The sequence below is a fragment of the Protomyctophum parallelum genome (assembly GCF_964188405.1).
Source record: "Protomyctophum parallelum genome assembly, chromosome: 18".
NCBI classification, from domain to species: domain Eukaryota; kingdom Metazoa; phylum Chordata; class Actinopteri; order Myctophiformes; family Myctophidae; genus Protomyctophum; species Protomyctophum parallelum.
This window is the reverse complement of record NC_139716.1, coordinates 37,588,122-37,603,301: the sequence shown is the minus strand read 5'-3', so window position 1 is coordinate 37,603,301 and position 15,180 is coordinate 37,588,122.

Here is a 15,180-nt window from a genome sequence, read left to right as displayed (position 1 = left end):
AATGTTTATTTTTTATTAAGATCACATGGTGTTTATTTTAATTAGATCACATGGTGTGGTTATTATTTATTTAGGCTCAGATGGTGTGTTTTATATGAATTAATTGTCAGCAGGTGGTAACGCAACACGAAGGACAGACTAAGATTCCTCAGTAGATGAAACGGTTTACAGTCCGCTTGGTAGAACATTTCTCTATTTTAAAGATGAAGTGCCGTGATTTCTTTCCACCCTAAAACATGATCATCAGGTATTATTATATAAGGAGGGAGATTCTTTAAAAAAAAAAGTGTACAGTATTTGTTAAAATGTCGTTTTTATGTAGAAACGCCCACCAGTTCATTAAGTATGCCTGGCTTGCCTGGTGGGTGGTGATTATGGGTGGCTCTGGATTAAGAGCGTCTGCTAAATGCCTAAATTGTAAATTGTAAATTGTAAATTGTGATCCACCTGAACTGAAGCCGCACCCACAAGCTGTTGTTGTATGATAAAGGGGGAGGGTTAGGGGAGGGGATGATATTGTGATTGTCACTATATCACTTTTTTTCATTGGCACGTTTGTTTGACTGTCAAGGTTTCAGCCTCCAGGAAGAAACCCTAAATACAAAGAGAAGACATCATTGCACATGACAACCACACCAAGGGGTCTAATGAAGTACTGTCACCTCATAAATACATGATAAACTGGAAAGAATATACGATAATCACGGCACTCCATCTTTAACAATAATGTTTCTTGGCAATAACTACAATACCGTTAGAAAGCCTGTTTACGTTTTTAAATGGAGTCTCATTTGTAAGCAACATTGCATGTGCCATGGAGGAGCCCCGGTGGCAGAGCAAGGATCAAAGGGGAGGATTGTATCTCCAAACTGGCCCTTGGAAGGCCTCTGGATCCCCCAGGAGGAAGGCCTCTGGATCCCCAGGAGGAAGGCCTCTGGATCCCCCAGGAGGAAGGCCTCTGGATCCCCCAGGAGGAAGGCCTCTGGATTCCCCAGGAGGAAGTTACTGATGCTCTGGAGCTGCTCTCTGGTGGAGCTGTTGGACCCGACTCTGGATAAGCAGTTGAAGTTGGATGGATGAATTTGTAGGACGAGCAGCACAGCTTGGGTGAGTTTATCCACAACAGCCTGTAGGAATACTGTAGTACAGTACAGTGACGGATATCACCAGTGAGGACAGTTGACAGGCTATCATCAATATGTCTGTACACAGAGTTGTTCTCAAATGGGTTTTTTGCAACGAACCCCCATAACTCAAATGGAACCAAATGGACCTGTAAATATCCATTCATACTTTATTCCATACCGTGTGTGTGTGTGTGTGTGTGTGTGTGTGTGTGTGTGTGTGTGTGTGTGTGTGTGTGTGTGTGTGTGTGTGTGTGTGTGTGTGTGTGTGTGTGTGTGTGTGTGTGTGTGTGTGTGTGTGTGTGTGTGTGTGTGTGTGTGTGTGTGTGTGTGTGTGTTGACACTACACACACGCAGAAGAACTGGGAGGCGGGAGTGCTTTGCGTCCTTAACATGGAATAGTTTGAGAACCACTGATATAGAAACACAGGGTTTTCAGATTTAGAAGGCATTTGTGCCTCAGGTCTCATGTAATGCTTGTAACAGGTTCTAGTAGTGTCCGGGCTCCAGCGCCACCTCAGCCAGGTGCATTGCCACCTCCGTCCAGGGGGAGGCGCTCTGGCCCTGCAGGGGTCTCCCCCCCAGGCCGGGCAGCTCCAGGACGCTGGGCGTGGCCTGGAAGTCCCCGGGGTGGCGCTCCATGCGGGACGGGAAGTCCCCGGGGAACAGCAGCCTCTCCAGCACCTCCGTGGGAAGGTGTGGGGCGGGGGCCGCCACGCCCCCACTCCACCTGGTGGTTGGTAGGCGTGTCACAATTATCACGCTATATTACGTTTAAATAGCTGATCTACAAGCATCCAACACGTCACTTCGTGGTGGGGATGTCGCAATTATTACATAATCGTCTAATCGCAATTATAAATATGTGACTAAATTTGACTGAGGGACTGCCATTGGACTGTTTTGAAATTTAGTTTTTTCATGTCATGTGAAAGCAGGGAATCAAAGCTTCAAATTGACATTGGTTGTTCAGTTTGACCCACCGGTTTTGGAGATATGGCTTAATAGTAATGTCTTGCAGAAAACGGCGAGTTGAGAAAACAGGCTTGAAAAGTTCACTTCTGTGGTCTCTAACATTATACCTAGCTACATGTTTAAGCATTTATTTAATATTTGCATGTCGATTTCATCTCTGACACTTATTTCAGACATGCTCTAGTATGTGAAGAGTCTGCACTCTGCATGTGCTATTAACTCATTTTGAAAAAAAAGAAAATAACAAGTTTTTCTCCTCTGGTGAAAAGCTGGAGGCGATGGCATGGCAGGCTCTCAGTCAAATCTGGTCACATATGAGATAATCGCAATTATTTTGTCATTGTCAATCGTTTCCATGTTCAAACATGTCCATTTTCATAAATAAATAAATAGCTCATCTACAAACTTACAACACGTCACGATGTGACGTGTTGTAAGCTTGTAGATGACCTATTTATGCTATGTCGTACATTTCTAGGAAAGGAAACGATATTAAAAATGAATAAATGTGTCCCTGATTTCTTTGGTTATTCATCATATCTGCCCTTTTGGAATTTGTGATTACGAAGCCTTAAAGGCAAACAGAAATACAAATTGTAATATTCCAATAATGTGCAATGTAAAAAACACAATTTAATCGTCAGCTTAAATGTGTAACCGTGACAGCCCCACCTGGTGGTGTAAAGAGGTGCACCGTCTCCGGCTCTGGACAGTACGACGCTGGAGCGCAGGTCTGGCTCCGCCCTCGGAGGGGCGGGGCTTCCCATCCGGACAGCCTGGGGTCCGGAGAGCGAGGTCCGAGGAGGCGTGGCTGGGTTGGTCGAGATGTTCCAACGCTCCTGGAGGGTGAGGATGGGACATTAGTCCTTGTCTTTTATCGCTAGGGTTGTCCCCATCCGATCACGTGATCGGAAATCGGGGTCATTTTCAAAATGATCGGAATCGGTTCGTGAGCAAAAATAATAATTGATGGGGACATCCCTGGTATCAATAGTATACCCATATCATGATATTAGAATAGCTAAATTAATAGCTAAAGTATAACATAATGCTAAAACACCAAAGAGGGTTCCCGCCCAGGATGGGTTAAAATCCCCTTGTATTGTACTGTACTTTTCTGTGCTTTTTAAAGCAATCAATCAAACGCAATAATTACAAATAATTAACAAATAATGGCTCCTTAATCGTTAAAGGTATATTCAGTGATTTCACTTAATTCAAATATCACTTATTTTTTTGTTTTGTTGTGATAATCCTCCCTACTATAGAGTGTGCTGGCCATATAAGGAGTTCCTCTCTGTCCCCAGTTAACCCCTGGGGGTCAAAAAACCTTAGGTTTCGTTTTTGACTCTCTATCCTGATTGGACGAAAGGCTGGGTCCCACAGCCAAAAACGAAACCTAAGGTTTTTTGAGTGAAATCACTGAATATACCTTTAATCGCAAATTAGTTTGCCACAATCGTGATGTGTAATTTTCACAACGCCCCATATCCCTACCTGCGGGCCTCCTCCCAATTGACGCGTGTGCTTGCCTCGCTCGGCTTTGGGTTCAGGTTCAGCTTGCGGTTGGCCCGGCTCCAGAACCGTGCAGTGTCTGTGGTACTGGCTCGGTGGACCATTCCTCGGGGTCTCCATCAGAAGGGTCCGTAGACCTTTCCTGTTGGCCCACTGTGTGATGTTCTCCTCCACAAGACCCCGTCTCGCCTCCTGAAAACACAACATTTACAAGTTAACCCATTCTGACCGGGCACCCATTTTGGTGTCGGCATCATGTTATGCTTTAGCTATTGAAAAATAGCAGATCTACAAGCTCATATCGCGCCACCGAGTGGCGCGATACGAGCTTGTAGGTCTGCTATTTTTTTTTAAATCGAAGAACGACTGACATTTTTAGAATCTGATCTCAGGTCAGAATGGGTTCATCAGACCAGTGTGTGTCCGGCGGAAACCTCGTATGAATCTGATCTCAGGTCAGAATGGGTTCATCAGACCAGTGTGTGTCCAGTGGAAACCTCGTATGAATCTGATCTCAGGTCAATATTGTTGATTTGGATGAATCCAGAATTAATACTCTTATATTTCCCCGTCGCTAGGCATCGCTTGCTTCCGCGTTGTGACGTCATTGAAATCCAAAAACTATGTTCACTTACATTACACGCACGATCTTTAGCAGCCTCCCTCCTATATACAGGTTTAATGTTTGTTTTTAGTTAAACAAATATGACCCTCCCAGAAGCAAAGATTTGAGTTAAAAACATTCTCTCTGAAAGAATATATATTCAAAGATTTGAGGCACACTACAAGTTCATAGCGCGGCACTCGAGCTTGTAGATCTGCTATTGTTCAATAGCTAAAGTATATAACATAATGCTTTAAAACACCAAAAGGGGTTCCTGCCCGGAATGGGGTAAGTAATTAATCTTACAATGGTGTAAGATTCTTTAGAAAATTATGATTTTTGTTAGTATAAAAAGACTAAATGCCACCCAGGGTAAAGGGTTATGGCACATAGGCCCCTTTTCCACCGGTTAGTTCCCAATGGCAACCGGTTCACTTCTTTTTGGTTCTTGGCTCCAAAAGTGGAACGTGGAAAGTGGAACGAACCAAAAAGAACTGAACCGGTTCCCATTGGGAACCGACCGGTGGAAAAGAACTGAACCGGTTCCCATTGGGAACCGACCGGTGGAAAGGGGGTCTCAGAGCTTTGGGTTGTGCCGTTTGTTAGCTTGTCATGTATTGTCATGTTTGTTGTAACGCTCATTCAAAACGGTGTCTCAGTGTCTTGCGTTGCATGATGAAACTGCAGTTAAAGGTTGGATGGTAACCGCAAGGTTTCCAGTTCAAACCCGGGCTCCCCCAGAGTTACTGTCCTTGAGCAAGACACTGAACCCCTAATTGCTCCTGATGTGCTGGTTGGTGCCTTGCATGGTTTCCGCTGCCATCGGTGGATGAATGTGTGTGTGTGAATGGGTTTATGTGAATGTAATGCACAATCTATGTAAAGCGCCTCGGATAAAGGCCCTATATAAATGCACCATTTACCATTTACCAGGCTTTCCACATATTCTGAAACTTTAGCCGTGTGATCCGGGGACATGGGGAGCAGTGTTGTTTTCGTCGACTGAAACCAAGACGAGAAATGTTCGTTGACTACCATTTTTCACTGACGAAAACTAAGCTATGATGACTAAAATTAAGACTATTTTTTACAATTTGGTCAACAAACAAACAAAAAACTAGACTAAAATGTTAGAATGGGACTAGTGGACAAGAGATCCACTATAAGTCAGTTGCATTAGTTGCATGCTGAAAATAGCCAAGCTGCGATGCGTTGTGATGCGTTTAAATCGAAGAACGACTGGCATTTTTAGAATCTGATCTCAGGTCAGAATGGGTTGATCAGACCAGTGTGTGTCCAGTGGAAACCTCGTATGAATCTGATCTCAGGTCAGAATGGGTTAATATTGTTGATTTGGATGAATCCAGAATGAATACTCTTATATTTCCCCGTCGCTAGGCATCGCTTGCTTCCGCGTTGTGACGTCATTTACATTACTTACATTACACGCACGATCTTTAGCAGCCTCCCTCCTATATACAGGTTTAATGTTTGTTTTTAGTTAAACAAATATGACCCTCCCAGAAGCAAAGATTTGAGCTAAAAACATTCTCTCTGAAAGAATATATATTCAAAGATTTGAGGCACACTACAAGTTCATAGCGCGGCACTCGAGCTTGTAGATCTGCTATTGTTCAATAGCTAAAGTATATAACATAATGCTTTAAAACACCAAGTAAGTAATTAATCTTACAATGGTGTAAGATTCTTTAGAAAATTATGATTTTTGTTAGTATAAAAAGACTAAATGCCACCCAGGGTAAAGGGTAATGGCACATAGGCCCCTTTTCCACCGGTTAGTTCCCAATGGGAACCGGTTCACTTCTTTTTGGTTCTTAGCTCCAAAAGTGGAACGTTAATTATGAATTGAGTGTGCAAAATCATACCTATATTAGTTATCGCCATAAAACATTTTTAAAGGTTGCAAATGAGGCATTTTGTAGGAAAATATGCAAAATAATCGAAAATATGAAAAAGTTACTACTGTGGAAGGGTTATCATGTATTAATTTACTATCCTATAAACAATTTAATATAGGTCTAGTTTTTCCCACCAATTTTGGAGCTCTGGCTCATGGACTAAGAACCAAGAAGAACTGAACCGGTTCCCATTGGGAACCAACCGGTGGAAAAGAACTGAACCGGTTCCCATTGGGAACCAACCGGTGGAAAGGGGGTCTCAGAGGTTTGGCTTGTGCCGTTTGTTAGCTTGTCATGTTTGTTGTAACGATCATTCAAAACGGTCTCCTCAGTGTCTTGCGTTGCATGATGAAACTGCTCTCAAAGCCACAGAAAGGAACACAAACAAAGTTAATTATACCATTTATAAATTCTCCTTCGGTTTGAAAACCAAAAATAAACGAAGTTGTGGGAGTGCAAGTATGAAATATTCATGTTGAACTCTGGGCCTCAGTCTCAGAGCTTCCCTATGTCACTTCTGGATGCAAACATTCTGTTGAGTTCATAAAATATCCATTCTGTATATTATCATTCTAATGTTGCATTGTCTTTAATAATTCATACATGCCGGTCCCGGTCCCTCAGCTATAGGTCAGGAGGTAACGGGGTGCATGGCCCAAAAACGGTTTGGGGGAACGCTGAGTATCTGTTAAGTCCTGATGTTACCCCATTATCCCCGGCCTAGGCTAGGCCTAGGCGGAAAGCATAATCAGGGACATTCACCACCCCAGCCACAGCCTGTTCAAGCCGCTGCAGCACCAAGGCCGCTGCAGGCAAGCGTTTCAGGAGCATCGGGAGCAGTACTACGAGGCTCTTGAACAGCTTTTATTTGTCAGCAATCAGATTGCTGAACAAGAGCTAAGTTTTAGACTTTTTGCCTAGTCGTATACATACATGCACCCATGATGAACTCTATTTCTTTTTGCACTCACTTTGTTATGTTATGCATGTTCTTTCTCTCTACCTTTAACTGCAATATGAGCCTGCACAACCAAGGTTTTCACCCACCTTACTTGTAATGTGACAATAAAGATTGATTCTGATTCTGAGGCTAACCAAAGAGCGGCCCTGCTATTCATTTCAATGTAAGTTGCTCAGTTTGAAGCATCCGGAAGAACACCCTACTTCCGCAGTTTCTCGATTTGGGCAGCAGAGTTTGGTGCCCAAAAATGCGGAACTCCATGCCTGAATGGATTCATGATTCATGAACTCCATGCCTGAATGGATTCATGATTCATTAACTCCATGCCTGAATGGATTCATGAACTCCATGCCTGAATGGATTCATGATTCATTAACTCCATGCCTGAATGGATTCATGATTCATTAACTCTGAATGGATTCATGATTCATGAACTCCATGCCTGAATGGATTCATGAACTCCATGCCTGAATGGATTCATGATTCATGAACTCCATGCCTGAATGGATTCATGATTCATGAACTCCATGCCTGAATGGATTCATGATTCATGAACTCCATGCCTGAATGGATTCATGAACTCCATGCCTGAATGGATTCATGAACTCCATGCCTGAATGGATTCATGAACTCCATGCCTGAATGGATTCATGAACTCCATGCCTGAATGGATTCATGAACTCCATGCCTGAATGGATTCATGAACTCCATGCCTGAATGGATTCATGAACTCCATGCCTGAATGGATTCATGAACTCCATGCCTGAATGGATTCATGAACTCCATGCCTGAATGGATTCATGATTCATGAACTCCATGCCTGAATGGATTCATGATTCATGAACTCCATGCCTGAATGGATTCATGATTCATTAACTCCATGCCTGAATGGATTCATGATTCATTAACTCCATGCCTGAATGGATTCATGATTCATGAACTCCATGCCTGAATGGATTCATGATTCATGATTCATGAACTCCATGCCTGAATGGATTCATGATTCATGAACTCCATGCCTGGATGGATTCATGATTCATGAACGAGTGCTCTGTGTTAAACCCCAGCTGCTGCTGCTGTGCGCTCTTTTGCTCGCGCATGCACGTACCTTCTCTCTGTGATCGTTCAGTCTGGTCTGGTGGATGAGGTGGAGGCGGAGCTTGTGCACAGACTTCCTCCTCTGCATGTCTGTGTGTTTGTCCTGCTTCCACATGCAATCCTTTAGATACCTGTTCAAGCGCGCGCGCACGCGCGCACACACACACACACACACACACACACACACACACACACACACACACACACACACACACACACACACACGTTGAGTGGTGGGGATATGAGTTACCATTCTGTCTCTTATCAGAACATAAACTCCATAAACTGTCGACTTTAGTTCGAGACCAGTCAATGGTTTGACATTTTGGTCACGTTTGTCCCAAGATGTCACCTATAAAAGATCATTTTGCTACCAGTGTTAGAGTGGCTGGATGGTAACCGCAAGGTTTCCAGTTCGAACCCGGGCTCCCCCAGAGTTACTGTCCTTGAGCAAGACACTGAACCCCTAATTGCTCCTGATGTGCTGGTTGGTGCCTTGCATGGTTTCCGCTGCCATCGGTGGATGAATGTGTGTGTGTGAATGTAATGCACAATCTATGTAAAGCGCCTCGGATAAAGGCGCTATATAAATGCACCATTTACCATTTACCAGGCTTTCCACATATTCTGAAACTTTAGCCGTGTGATCCGGGGACATGGGGAGCAGTGTTGTTTTCGTCGACTGAAACCAAGACGAGAAATGTTCGTTGACTACCATTTTTCACTGACGAAAACTAAGCTATGATGACTAAAATTAAGACTATTTTTGACAATTTGGTCAACAAACAAACAAAAAACTAGACTAAAATGTTAGAATGGGACTAGTGGACAAGAGATCCACTATAAGTCAGTTGCATTAGTTGCATGCTGAAAATAGCCAAGCTGCGATGCGTTGTGATCGGCTATTTTCAGCAAGTGTCATTGATGCCGTCATTTTGACGCCAAAATACATTTTAGTCCACTAAATCAACTAGATTTAGTCGACTAAAATCTTATGATATTTAGTCGACTAAAACTAGACTAACACTAAAACATTCCAGGTGACTAAAATGTGACTGAAACTAAATTAAAACGATTGAAGAATAAAACTTGTCTATAGCTGTGTCCTTGTGACAGCACACGCACACACACGCACGCACACACACACCTGGCGGTGTCCTTGTGACAGGCGATGCGGGCCAGCTCCAGAGGGGTGTGTCCCTGGCGGTCCAAGGCGTACAGGTTGGCTCCGCCCCCGGCGTGCACGAGAAGCTCCGTGCACGCCCGCAGACCCTCTGACGCAGCCAGGTGGAGAGAGGTCTGACCCAGCTCTGTGGTCCTGAATACACACACACACACGCACATACAATTTAACAATTTAGGCATTTAGCAGACGCTCTTAATCCGGAGCATAACAGACTTGTTATGCATAATCATGAATATTTTTTAAGAGTTTTATGAAGCCTTATAGACACAACCTTAAAGGGAAACTTCACCCTTTTTGCGAAAAAATATATGGTAATGAAGTTTAGAAGATTTAGTGTGTGTGTGTGTGTGTGTGTGTGTGTGTGTGTGTGTCAGCTGTACATGTGGAGGTTCACCTTGTGTATAAAGTATGGTGAATAAGGTTTTTTTTATGTCATGAAAGCAGGGAATCGTATAGCTTCACATTGACATATTGGTTGTTCAGTTTGACCCACCAGTTTTGGAGATATGACTTATAGGGCTGTATTTTGCGTGTCTTAAGTACCAGGTCTTATTCCCTAACTTGAGTAAACTAATGACCTGGAGGCGTGATCAATGCTCTTTGGCCACTCAGAATAGCCAAATGGCATTGATCATGCCTCCAGGTCTTTAGTTTACTCAAGTTAGGGAATAAGACCTGGTACTTAAGACACGCAAAATACAGCCAATAGAGTAATGTCTTGCAGAAAACAGCGAGTTGAGAAAACAGGCTTGAAAGGTTGACTTCTGTGGTCACCTAGCTACATGTTTAAGTATTCTTTTCATATTTACATTTTCAGCTCTGACATTCATTTCAGACATGCTCTTCTAGTATGTGAAGAGTGCCTGTGCTATTAACTAATTTTGGAAAGAAAAAAAGTTTTTCTCCTCTGGTGATAAGCTGGAGTTTGGTAGGCTCTCAGTCAAATCTGGTCATATTATGTGATGGAATGCATGTTTCAAAAGTTGGCCTCCTGGTGGCGCTATAAAAAGTAGATGTGTTTTTTTCCTTGTCCTCTAGGAGGTGCCAGTGCAAAGCTTCACACGGTGAAAACACAAAACAGTTATAGCACCACCATGAGGCTCATTGGAATATCTTTCAAGTGTAATTCTTTCCTCGGCCCGGTGGGAATGTGAGTGCAAAATTTCACGTAAATTGCAAGCTGTGTTCATGACTTGAGGCATTTTGTTCAAATCGGACAGATCCTTCCAAACAGGAAGTCCTTGCCAGAATTGCACAAACAACTGCTGCCCTGGCAAAACTCAAGCCCATATGGAAAGACAAAAACATCAGTCTGACATCAAAGGTGAGACTGCTGCGTTCACTCGTCATGTCAATCCTTCTCTATGCTTGTGAAACTTGGACTCTTACAGCTGAGCTACAGAAGAGAATACAGAGTATGGAAATGAGATGCTACAGAAGACTCATTGGTATCTCCTACACCCAACATGTCACAAACGAGGAAGTACGGCAAAAGATCAGCCAAGCCATCGGCCCACATGATGACCTTCTGACCACTGTCATAAAGCGCAAACTGAGGTGGTACGGACACATCACCAGATCCTCAGGCCTTGCAAAGACCATCCTGCAAGGCACCGTACGAGGTGGCAGGAGAAGAGGGAGACAGAAGAAAAGATGGGAAGATAACATCGGAGAATGGACACACTTGAAACTCAGCGAGGCAATGAGAGCTGCCGAGGACAGAGAGGGATGGAGAGAGCTGGTCAACAGATCGTCTGTGGTGCCCCAACGACCCTCCGGGGTTACGGGATAGGTGGAGGTGAGGTGAAGCCAATCGCGGGATGGAATGTGGACCATGGGACAGATCTGTGTTGATCACATGACTATATAGTGTGTACCGATGTGCGTGATTTATGGATACAATCTGTATGGACTGTAGAGATGCGTGCTCGCTCTTCTGTTACTGGTTACATATTACATTAGTGATTAGTGAGGACAAATTATATGAAGATAGGTTGCAAAGTGGTGAAGTGGTCCTTTAAAGTGAAGTGTATATGGTACGTACATGGTGGGGTCCAGAAGGTAGGTGGAGGGGGGTGGAGTCAGGTGGGACTGGAGACGCACAGAAGCAGCACCTCTGGTGGTCTTCTCTGTCGATGTCCTCCAGGTCAACAGTCTCTCTATGGAGACCAGCTCAGCCAGACATTCTGCTGTGTTCAACTGTTAAGCACGCACGCACGCACCAAACTATATGATAACATCCTAACTCTGACAGTGTGTGCAAATGGACCAGTATGGACCCCTATGGGGGTCCCTGGACCACCACAGTTTGAGAACCTATAGACTGTCTGTCTGCTAGCCCTGGTCCAGTGCGTCAGCGAGACGCACTGGACCAGGGCTATCCGTCTGCCTGCCTGTGTGTGTGTGTGTGTGTGTGTGTGTGTGTGTGTGTGTGTGTGTGTGTGTGTGTGTGTGTGTGTAGCCTATGTATATAAAGCAAATGTTTGATAAGCATCTGTTGAACTATTTGTCCTACATAGGCTATTGTTGACAAGTTAAAAGGTTTCGATAACTTATATACAAATAATGCTTTTATTAATTAGTTGTCCTGTCTTAAAAACCAACGTAACCAACTGATGAGCTAATTTGAAGTGTCATAGTGACAACATTTACGATCAGGTCAGATGTAACAAAAGTTAAAATGTGAATCTCACCCCAGATTCATTCCTCAGTGTGTCGGCTGTCATTGCTGTTCCTTTTTGGCATGTTTTGTTGACAAATTCCATGACAACGGTTACCAACACACGCCACGTTGACGCCCAATTCAGTCAAGTACAGATAGTTTCAGGCTGGCCTATATCATTCTCAGAATATTAACAACAACACGATTATTTTACAGATGAAGCTCTATAATTTATTCTTGCATATTACCGAGAGTGTCAATGGAGTTGTGTGTAGAGCATAGCAGTGTGCGTGGCTTTCTGGACAAACTTAAAACTCTCCAATATGTCCCATAGAGATTTACAAAAATATTGATATAAATTATTCTAAGGCTAGATTCCAGCCATCCAGGATCCTGGTGAATCATGACCCTATAAAACCTTTGATGCTGTGAAACGCCCACTGCTATGCTCTATAGACCGACAACAAAACAGCCAACAGGACGTGTGAGCTTGAGTGCTCTTTTCACTATAGTTTTGAGTCCTTGTGCAAACGAATGTCTAATTTCTCTTTTGGGTCACGGGCTAAAAGGCTATTGACCCACTGTGGACATAGATACTTCCACTTTTCCATATGGGGCCCGCATGCATCTCGCTGGCACTCCGCAATCCAGCAGCCCCGGGGCCACTTGGTATAGCTCTATGGAGGCTGCATTAGGACGGAACACGGATGGGTCGGTATGTACACGTCTGTGCCATGCCGTGCGAATCACAACAGTGATATATATTCTCAATGTCTGTGTGCCCCGGGGGCGCTGATTGATGATCACTGATGGATGATCACCGATAGATTGTCTGTTCTCGAGCTGATCAGAGCTATTGACCCGCTTGAACTTTGGATGAACCGCGCGGCGGTGCGTTGGGGCGCGGTGCAATGCTTCCAATCACGTCCATGCTAACAACTAACCCGTGGCTGGGTTAAAACTCATCCGTGCCTCCCAACAACATGCACGGCAGGTTAAAACTAACCTGTGGCAGGTTAATACTAATCTGTGGCTTCCTGTGAGGTTATTGTTAGGGTTGGGTTTTTTGTGTAGGGTGTCGGACATAGACATAAAAAGGTAGACGCCTCCTTCGGCTCGGGGCCGTCTGTCTCTCAACAACATGAGGCAACAGAAGGCAAGCTTTCCCAAGATTCCTTGCGAAGCATATAAGCTTATAGTTCATTCATAGCTTATTATGCTACAGAGCCCATTCTGTGTGAACATTTACCTAGCTGTTTATCGACTACAGACCCCATTCAAGTTTATAATGTGAACATTTACCTAGCTGTTTATCGACTACAGAGCCCATTCAAGTTTATAATGTGAACATTTACCTAGCTGTTTATCGACTACAGAGCCCATTCAAGTTTATAATGTGAACTATTTACCTAGCTGTTTATCGACTACAGAGCCCATTCAAGTTTATAATGTGAACTATTTACCTAGCTGTTTATCGACTACAGAGCCCATTCAAGTTTATAATGTGAACATTTACCTAGCTGTTTATCGACTACAGAGCCCGTTCAAGTTTATAATGTGAACATTTACCTAGCTGTTTATCGACTACAGAGCCCGTTCAAGTTTATAATGTGAACTATTTACCTAGCTGTTTATCGACTACAGAGCCCGTTCAAGTTTATAATGTGAACATTTACCTAGCTGTTTATCGACTACAGAGCCCATTCAAGTTTATAATGTGAACATTTACCTAGCTGTTTATCGACTACAGAGCCCATTCAAGTTTATAATGTGAACTATTTACCTAGCTGTTTATCGACTACAGAGCCCGTTCAAGTTTATAATGTGAACATTTACCTAGCTGTTTATCGACTACAGAGCCCATTCAAGTTTATAATGTGAACATTTACCTAGCTGTTTATCGACTACAGAGCCCATTCAAGTTTATAATGTGAACTATTTACCTAGCTGTTTATCGACTACAGAGCCCGTTCAAGTTTATAATGTGAACATTTACCTAGCTGTTTATCGACTACAGAGCCCATTCAAGTTTATTATGTGAACATTTACCTAGCTGTTTATCGACTACAGAGCCCATTCAAGCTTCTGAATATGAGCGTCGGCTAAACCACTGTTTCTCACACAGTCAGTCTGACTCTGGACCCATTAGTTCACGTGATGTGTTGTGTGCTTGTAGATCTTCTTTTTTCCACTATAGTTTGGGAACTTTGGGTCCTGGGCAAACGTCTAATCTCTCTTGGTCTTCAAGACCCCTGGAGGGTCCCCGGAACATCCAGACCCCCAATCTAAACTGATATCCAAGCTTGTACAGTGACTACACTTTACAATGTATCAAAGTGTCATTTCTTCAGTGTTGTCACATGAAGATACATAATTAGTTAATTACATATTTGCAGAAATGCGAGGGCTGTGCTCACTTTTGTGAGATACTGTATATTTAATAGAATTATTGCATTATATCTGGTCTGTCAGATGGAGTTCTATTTGCTCTACTCCAGTCCCCCCCCCCCCCCCCCCCCCCCTGGGAGGGTCTCGCTCTCTACTGTAGCCTATACAGCCATTAGGATAATGCACTTCCTGTGTCCGTAAATATATTCCAGATACTGTACAGGCATGTCAGAGCACAAGTACATATAGCGTCGATGTCGGGCAGAAACCTCTTATCTCCCTTATTTCTGCTTTTAGCTGTTGAAAAATGGCAGATCTACAAGCTCAGGTGCCGCGCTACGAGCTTGTAGGTCTGCCATTTTTGAAAAATCGTGAAAATGTGGCACAAATCTTTGAATATATATTCTTTCAGAGTGAGAGTTTTTAACTCAATCTTTGCTTCTGGAACAACATATCAGATGGGTACATATATTTCTGGAGGCCCTCGACATGAAATAGTTTGAGAACTACTGACATGGAAACAGGTTTTTCAGAATTTAGAAGACATTTGTAGAATCTAGTCTCGGGTCGAAATGGGTTAAACGAAAGAAAACATACTGATGTGCCATTTGAGAACTTGAGAACTAAATTGCCAGAACATTGTCAGTGCGAAAGGAGGGCTTTTGCCAAAAGTGTTCTATGCTATTCAGATTCTTTTGAAAAGATGTGTCGAAAGGTGACACTTGTTTTCATTAATAGAATAATTAGC